The following is a 9,134-nucleotide window of genomic DNA, read 5'->3' on the forward strand; positions in this document are numbered from 1 at the left end:
CACAGGTCGCTCCTTGGTTCTTTTCTTTGCTCTAGGATCATAGTGGAGCAATGCAAAGGGACCAGCTGACAATGTTTTTTTACTTGTGACTTGAAACAGTGTTGCGCTTGGTCTACATCCGCATCATTTTTTACACATGACCAAAAAGGCTCAATATTGTCATTATTGTATTGGATTTGTCTCTTGCTATTTCTGTCTCATGGGTATGTTTTTGCTAAATCTGTATTGCATTTCAATATTGATTATTTTTTATCCAGTTTGTTGCTTTCAAATATGTATGTAGAGTAATAGTCATTAAGAATGCGTTGAGATGCAGAGGGTGTCTTTTTGAGGTTTCTATATCTCTTTATGTGGTTCTGGTGGTCATTGAAACTTGATGCGGTGTGGACATAGGTGCAAACAGGCATTTTTGCTCAATATTACACATAGAGATAGGGTTGCCACCTTTCCCGATTTCACCTGGACAGCCCGCTTTTTGGATGGGCTGCCCGGGTGAAAAGTCCCAGTCCGGATTACCAAACTAGGAAATCTGGACAGGACATTGAAGTGAAGGACATGTCGATCAGCCAATCGCTGATTGCCACGTCATCAGGCCCATCCCGATGTCATCTGTCCGACCCCCTACGTCACCTTCCCAGCCCCCAACTTCATCCAGCCCGCCCCCCAAGATCACCTCCCTGTACTCGACGTTATCCGGCACTTCCCGGACGTCATCCGGCCCGTACTCCAATGTCACTGGCCCGTCCCCTGCCAGGTTTCCCCAAGGAGAAAAGGTGGCAACCCTACATACAGGGGCGGAGAGCGGTGGCGTCAGCGGGGGCGACGTGTGTGCCCTGGGCATTTGCTTGGCACACAGGTCGCTCCTTGGTTCTTTTCTTTGCTCTAGGATCATAGTGGAGCAATGCAAAGGGACCAGCTGACAATGTTTTTTTACTTGTGACTTGAAACAGTGTTGCGCTTGGTCTACATCCGCATCATTTTTTACACATGACCAAAAAGGCTCAATATTGTCATTATTGTATTGGATTTGTCTCTTGCTATTTCTGTCTCATGGGTATGTTTTTGCTAAATCTGTATTGCATTTCAATATTGATTATTTTTTATCCAGTTTGTTGCTTTCAAATATGTATGTAGAGTAATAGTCATTAAGAATGCGTTGAGATGCAGAGGGTGTCTTTTTGAGGTTTCTATATCTCTTTATGTGGTTCTGGTGGTCATTGAAACTTGATGCGGTGTGGACATAGGTGCAAACAGGCATTTTTGCTCAATATTACACATAGAGATAGGGTTGCCACCTTTCCCGATTTCACCTGGACAGCCCGCTTTTTGGATGGGCTGCCCGGGTGAAAAGTCCCAGTCCGGATTACCAAACTAGGAAATCTGGACAGGACATTGAAGTGAAGGACATGTCGATCAGCCAATCGCTGATTGCCACGTCATCAGGCCCATCCCGATGTCATCTGTCCGACCCCCTACGTCACCTTCCCAGCCCCCAACTTCATCCAGCCCGCCCCCCAAGATCACCTCCCTGTACTCGACGTTATCCGGCACTTCCCGGACGTCATCCGGCCCGTACTCCAATGTCACTGGCCCGTCCCCTGCCAGGTTTCCCCAAGGAGAAAAGGTGGCAACCCTACATACAGGGGCGGAGAGCGGTGGCGTCAGCGGGGGCGACGTGTGTGCCCTGGGCATTTGCTTGGCACACAGGTCGCTCCTTGGTTCTTTTCTTTGCTCTAGGATCATAGTGGAGCAATGCAAAGGGACCAGCTGACAATGTTTTTTTACTTGTGACTTGAAACAGTGTTGCGCTTGGTCTACATCCGCATCATTTTTTACACATGACCAAAAAGGCTCAATATTGTCATTATTGTATTGGATTTGTCTCTTGCTATTTCTGTCTCATGGGTATGTTTTTGCTAAATCTGTATTGCATTTCAATATTGATTATTTTTTATCCAGTTTGTTGCTTTCAAATATGTATGTAGAGTAATAGTCATTAAGAATGCGTTGAGATGCAGAGGGTGTCTTTTTGAGGTTTCTATATCTCTTTATGTGGTTCTGGTGGTCATTGAAACTTGATGCGGTGTGGACATAGGTGCAAACAGGCATTTTTGCTCAATATTACACATAGAGATAGGGTTGCCACCTTTCCCGATTTCACCTGGACAGCCCGCTTTTTGGATGGGCTGCCCGGGTGAAAAGTCCCAGTCCGGATTACCAAACTAGGAAATCTGGACAGGACATTGAAGTGAAGGACATGTCGATCAGCCAATCGCTGATTGCCACGTCATCAGGCCCATCCCGATGTCATCTGTCCGACCCCCTACGTCACCTTCCCAGCCCCCAACTTCATCCAGCCCGCCCCCCAAGATCACCTCCCTGTACTCGACGTTATCCGGCACTTCCCGGACGTCATCCGGCCCGTACTCCAATGTCACTGGCCCGTCCCCTGCCAGGTTTCCCCAAGGAGAAAAGGTGGCAACCCTACATACAGGGGCGGAGAGCGGTGGCGTCAGCGGGGGCGACGTGTGTGCCCTGGGCATTTGCTTGGCACACAGGTCGCTCCTTGGTTCTTTTCTTTGCTCTAGGATCATAGTGGAGCAATGCAAAGGGACCAGCTGACAATGTTTTTTTACTTGTGACTTGAAACAGTGTTGCGCTTGGTCTACATCCGCATCATTTTTTACACATGACCAAAAAGGCTCAATATTGTCATTATTGTATTGGATTTGTCTCTTGCTATTTCTGTCTCATGGGTATGTTTTTGCTAAATCTGTATTGCATTTCAATATTGATTATTTTTTATCCAGTTTGTTGCTTTCAAATATGTATGTAGAGTAATAGTCATTAAGAATGCGTTGAGATGCAGAGGGTGTCTTTTTGAGGTTTCTATATCTCTTTATGTGGTTCTGGTGGTCATTGAAACTTGATGCGGTGTGGACATAGGTGCAAACAGGCATTTTTGCTCAATATTACACATAGAGATAGGGTTGCCACCTTTCCCGATTTCACCTGGACAGCCCGCTTTTTGGATGGGCTGCCCGGGTGAAAAGTCCCAGTCCGGATTACCAAACTAGGAAATCTGGACAGGACATTGAAGTGAAGGACATGTCGATCAGCCAATCGCTGATTGCCACGTCATCAGGCCCATCCCGATGTCATCTGTCCGACCCCCTACGTCACCTTCCCAGCCCCCAACTTCATCCAGCCCGCCCCCCAAGATCACCTCCCTGTACTCGACGTTATCCGGCACTTCCCGGACGTCATCCGGCCCGTACTCCAATGTCACTGGCCCGTCCCCTGCCAGGTTTCCCCAAGGAGAAAAGGTGGCAACCCTACATACAGGGGCGGAGAGCGGTGGCGTCAGCGGGGGCGACGTGTGTGCCCTGGGCATTTGCTTGGCACACAGGTCGCTCCTTGGTTCTTTTCTTTGCTCTAGGATCATAGTGGAGCAATGCAAAGGGACCAGCTGACAATGTTTTTTTACTTGTGACTTGAAACAGTGTTGCGCTTGGTCTACATCCGCATCATTTTTTACACATGACCAAAAAGGCTCAATATTGTCATTATTGTATTGGATTTGTCTCTTGCTATTTCTGTCTCATGGGTATGTTTTTGCTAAATCTGTATTGCATTTCAATATTGATTATTTTTTATCCAGTTTGTTGCTTTCAAATATGTATGTAGAGTAATAGTCATTAAGAATGCGTTGAGATGCAGAGGGTGTCTTTTTGAGGTTTCTATATCTCTTTATGTGGTTCTGGTGGTCATTGAAACTTGATGCGGTGTGGACATAGGTGCAAACAGGCATTTTTGCTCAATATTACACATAGAGATAGGGTTGCCACCTTTCCCGATTTCACCTGGACAGCCCGCTTTTTGGATGGGCTGCCCGGGTGAAAAGTCCCAGTCCGGATTACCAAACTAGGAAATCTGGACAGGACATTGAAGTGAAGGACATGTCGATCAGCCAATCGCTGATTGCCACGTCATCAGGCCCATCCCGATGTCATCTGTCCGACCCCCTACGTCACCTTCCCAGCCCCCAACTTCATCCAGCCCGCCCCCCAAGATCACCTCCCTGTACTCGACGTTATCCGGCACTTCCCGGACGTCATCCGGCCCGTACTCCAATGTCACTGGCCCGTCCCCTGCCAGGTTTCCCCAAGGAGAAAAGGTGGCAACCCTACATACAGGGGCGGAGAGCGGTGGCGTCAGCGGGGGCGACGTGTGTGCCCTGGGCATTTGCTTGGCACACAGGTCGCTCCTTGGTTCTTTTCTTTGCTCTAGGATCATAGTGGAGCAATGCAAAGGGACCAGCTGACAATGTTTTTTTACTTGTGACTTGAAACAGTGTTGCGCTTGGTCTACATCCGCATCATTTTTTACACATGACCAAAAAGGCTCAATATTGTCATTATTGTATTGGATTTGTCTCTTGCTATTTCTGTCTCATGGGTATGTTTTTGCTAAATCTGTATTGCATTTCAATATTGATTATTTTTTATCCAGTTTGTTGCTTTCAAATATGTATGTAGAGTAATAGTCATTAAGAATGCGTTGAGATGCAGAGGGTGTCTTTTTGAGGTTTCTATATCTCTTTATGTGGTTCTGGTGGTCATTGAAACTTGATGCGGTGTGGACATAGGTGCAAACAGGCATTTTTGCTCAATATTACACATAGAGATAGGGTTGCCACCTTTCCCGATTTCACCTGGACAGCCCGCTTTTTGGATGGGCTGCCCGGGTGAAAAGTCCCAGTCCGGATTACCAAACTAGGAAATCTGGACAGGACATTGAAGTGAAGGACATGTCGATCAGCCAATCGCTGATTGCCACGTCATCAGGCCCATCCCGATGTCATCTGTCCGACCCCCTACGTCACCTTCCCAGCCCCCAACTTCATCCAGCCCGCCCCCCAAGATCACCTCCCTGTACTCGACGTTATCCGGCACTTCCCGGACGTCATCCGGCCCGTACTCCAATGTCACTGGCCCGTCCCCTGCCAGGTTTCCCCAAGGAGAAAAGGTGGCAACCCTACATACAGGGGCGGAGAGCGGTGGCGTCAGCGGGGGCGACGTGTGTGCCCTGGGCATTTGCTTGGCACACAGGTCGCTCCTTGGTTCTTTTCTTTGCTCTAGGATCATAGTGGAGCAATGCAAAGGGACCAGCTGACAATGTTTTTTTACTTGTGACTTGAAACAGTGTTGCGCTTGGTCTACATCCGCATCATTTTTTACACATGACCAAAAAGGCTCAATATTGTCATTATTGTATTGGATTTGTCTCTTGCTATTTCTGTCTCATGGGTATGTTTTTGCTAAATCTGTATTGCATTTCAATATTGATTATTTTTTATCCAGTTTGTTGCTTTCAAATATGTATGTAGAGTAATAGTCATTAAGAATGCGTTGAGATGCAGAGGGTGTCTTTTTGAGGTTTCTATATCTCTTTATGTGGTTCTGGTGGTCATTGAAACTTGATGCGGTGTGGACATAGGTGCAAACAGGCATTTTTGCTCAATATTACACATAGAGATAGGGTTGCCACCTTTCCCGATTTCACCTGGACAGCCCGCTTTTTGGATGGGCTGCCCGGGTGAAAAGTCCCAGTCCGGATTACCAAACTAGGAAATCTGGACAGGACATTGAAGTGAATGACATGTCGATCAGCCAATCGCTGATTGCCACGTCATCAGGCCCATCCCGATGTCATCTGTCCGACCCCCTACGTCACCTTCCCAGCCCCCAACTTCATCCAGCCCGCCCCCCAAGATCACCTCCCTGTACTCGACGTTATCCGGCACTTCCCGGACGTCATCCGGCCCGTACTCCAATGTCACTGGCCCGTCCCCTGCCAGGTTTCCCCAAGGAGAAAAGGTGGCAACCCTACATACAGGGGCGGAGAGCGGTGGCGTCAGCGGGGGCGACGTGTGTGCCCTGGGCATTTGCTTGGCACACAGGTCGCTCCTTGGTTCTTTTCTTTGCTCTAGGATCATAGTGGAGCAATGCAAAGGGACCAGCTGACAATGTTTTTTTACTTGTGACTTGAAACAGTGTTGCGCTTGGTCTACATCCGCATCATTTTTTACACATGACCAAAAAGGCTCAATATTGTCATTATTGTATTGGATTTGTCTCTTGCTATTTCTGTCTCATGGGTATGTTTTTGCTAAATCTGTATTGCATTTCAATATTGATTATTTTTTATCCAGTTTGTTGCTTTCAAATATGTATGTAGAGTAATAGTCATTAAGAATGCGTTGAGATGCAGAGGGTGTCTTTTTGAGGTTTCTATATCTCTTTATGTGGTTCTGGTGGTCATTGAAACTTGATGCGGTGTGGACATAGGTGCAAACAGGCATTTTTGCTCAATATTACACATAGAGATAGGGTTGCCACCTTTCCCGATTTCACCTGGACAGCCCGCTTTTTGGATGGGCTGCCCGGGTGAAAAGTCCCAGTCCGGATTACCAAACTAGGAAATCTGGACAGGACATTGAAGTGAAGGACATGTCGATCAGCCAATCGCTGATTGCCACGTCATCAGGCCCATCCCGATGTCATCTGTCCGACCCCCTACGTCACCTTCCCAGCCCCCAACTTCATCCAGCCCGCCCCCCAAGATCACCTCCCTGTACTCGACGTTATCCGGCACTTCCCGGACGTCATCCGGCCCGTACTCCAATGTCACTGGCCCGTCCCCTGCCAGGTTTCCCCAAGGAGAAAAGGTGGCAACCCTACATACAGGGGCGGAGAGCGGTGGCGTCAGCGGGGGCGACGTGTGTGCCCTGGGCATTTGCTTGGCACACAGGTCGCTCCTTGGTTCTTTTCTTTGCTCTAGGATCATAGTGGAGCAATGCAAAGGGACCAGCTGACAATGTTTTTTACTTGTGACTTGAAACAGTGTTGCGCTTGGTCTACATCCGCATCATTTTTTACACATGACCAAAAAGGCTCAATATTGTCATTATTGTATTGGATTTGTCTCTTGCTATTTCTGTCTCATGGGTATGTTTTTGCTAAATCTGTATTGCATTTCAATATTGATTATTTTTTATCCAGTTTGTTGCTTTCAAATATGTATGTAGAGTAATAGTCATTAAGAATGCGTTGAGATGCAGAGGGTGTCTTTTTGAGGTTTCTATATCTCTTTATGTGGTTCTGGTGGTCATTGAAACTTGATGCGGTGTGGACATAGGTGCAAACAGGCATTTTTGCTCAATATTACACATAGAGATAGGGTTGCCACCTTTCCCGATTTCACCTGGACAGCCCGCTTTTTGGATGGGCTGCCCGGGTGAAAAGTCCCAGTCCGGATTACCAAACTAGGAAATCTGGACAGGACATTGAAGTGAAGGACATGTCGATCAGCCAATCGCTGATTGCCACGTCATCAGGCCCATCCCGATGTCATCTGTCCGACCCCCTACGTCACCTTCCCAGCCCCCAACTTCATCCAGCCCGCCCCCAAGATCACCTCCCTGTACTCGACGTTATCCGGCACTTCCCGGACGTCATCCGGCCCGTACTCCAATGTCACTGGCCCGTCCCCTGCCAGGTTTCCCCAAGGAGAAAAGGTGGCAACCCTACATACAGGGGCGGAGAGCGGTGGCGTCAGCGGGGGCGACGTGTGTGCCCTGGGCATTTGCTTGGCACACAGGTCGCTCCTTGGTTCTTTTCTTTGCTCTAGGATCATAGTGGAGCAATGCAAAGGGAAGCTGACAATGTTTTTTACTTGTGACTTGAAACAGTGTTGCGCTTGGTCTACATCCGCATCATTTTTTACACATGACCAAAAAGGCTCAATATTGTCATTATTGTATTGGATTTGTCTCTTGCTATTTCTGTCTCATGGGTATGTTTTTGCTAAATCTTATTGCATTTTCAAGATTGATTATTTTTATCCAGTTTGTTGCTTTCAAATATGTATGTTGGCCACACAGGTCGATCCTTGTTCTTTTCTTTCTCTAGGATCATAGTGGAGCAATGCAAATGACCAGCTGACAATGTTTGTTTACTTGTACTTGAAACAGTGTTGCGTTGGTCTACATCCGCCATCATTAAACACCATGACCAAAGCTCAATATTTCATTATTGTATTGATGTCTCTTGGCTATTTCTGTCTCATGGTATGTCTTGCCTAAATCCTGTATTGCATTTCAATATTTGATATTTTATCCAGTTTGTTGCTTTCAAATATGATGTAGCTAATAGTCATTAAGAATGCAGTTGAGATGCATGAGGGCTGTCTTTTTGATTTCTATAGTCTCTTATGTGGTTCTGCTTCATGAAACTTGCATGCCGCGTGTGGAGGGACAATAGTATGCAAAACAGGCATTTGGCCAATATTACACATAAGATAGGGGTGCCACCTCTTCCCGATTTCACTGGACCAGCCCCCCGCTTTTATGGATGGGCTGCCCGGTCACCGATAAGTATCCTGGTGAAAAGTCCCAGTCCGGATTACCCAAACTAGGAAATCTGGACAGGACATTGAAGCGCAATGACATGTCCGATCAGCCAATCGCTGATTGCCACGTCATCAGGCCCATCACCGATGTCATCTGTCCGGACCCCTACGTCCACCTTCCAGCCCCCAACTTCATTCCAGCCCGACCCCCCCAAACAACCTCCCTGTATCGACTTATCCGCACTTTCCGACGTCATCCCGCCCCTACTCCAAGGTCACTGGCCCGTCCCCTGCCAGCGTTTCCCCAAAGAGAAAATGGCAAAACCCCCTATACATACAGGGCGAGAGCTAGATGCGTCAGCGGGCGAAACCTACGTCAAGCAGCATAACAACACCGCGTTCAATAAAACTAACAACAAATCTAAAATTCTAATAACACGTTGCCCTGGGCATTGCTGCCACACAGGTCGCTCCTTGGCTTCTTTTCTTGTTGCTCTAGGATGCAATAGTGGAGCAATGCAAAGGACCAGCTGACAATGTTTTTTACTTGTGACTTGAAACCAGTGTTGCGCTTGGTCTACATCCGCATTTCATTTTTTACACCATGACCGATGGGGAATGTTTTTGCTAAATTCTGTATTGCATTTCAATATTGATTAATTTTTATCCAGTTGTTGCTTTCAAAATATGTATTAGAGTAATATCATTAAGAATGCTGTTGA

This window comes from Xenopus laevis, chromosome 1S (assembly GCF_017654675.1).
Source record: "Xenopus laevis strain J_2021 chromosome 1S, Xenopus_laevis_v10.1, whole genome shotgun sequence".
NCBI lineage: Eukaryota > Metazoa > Chordata > Amphibia > Anura > Pipidae > Xenopus > Xenopus laevis.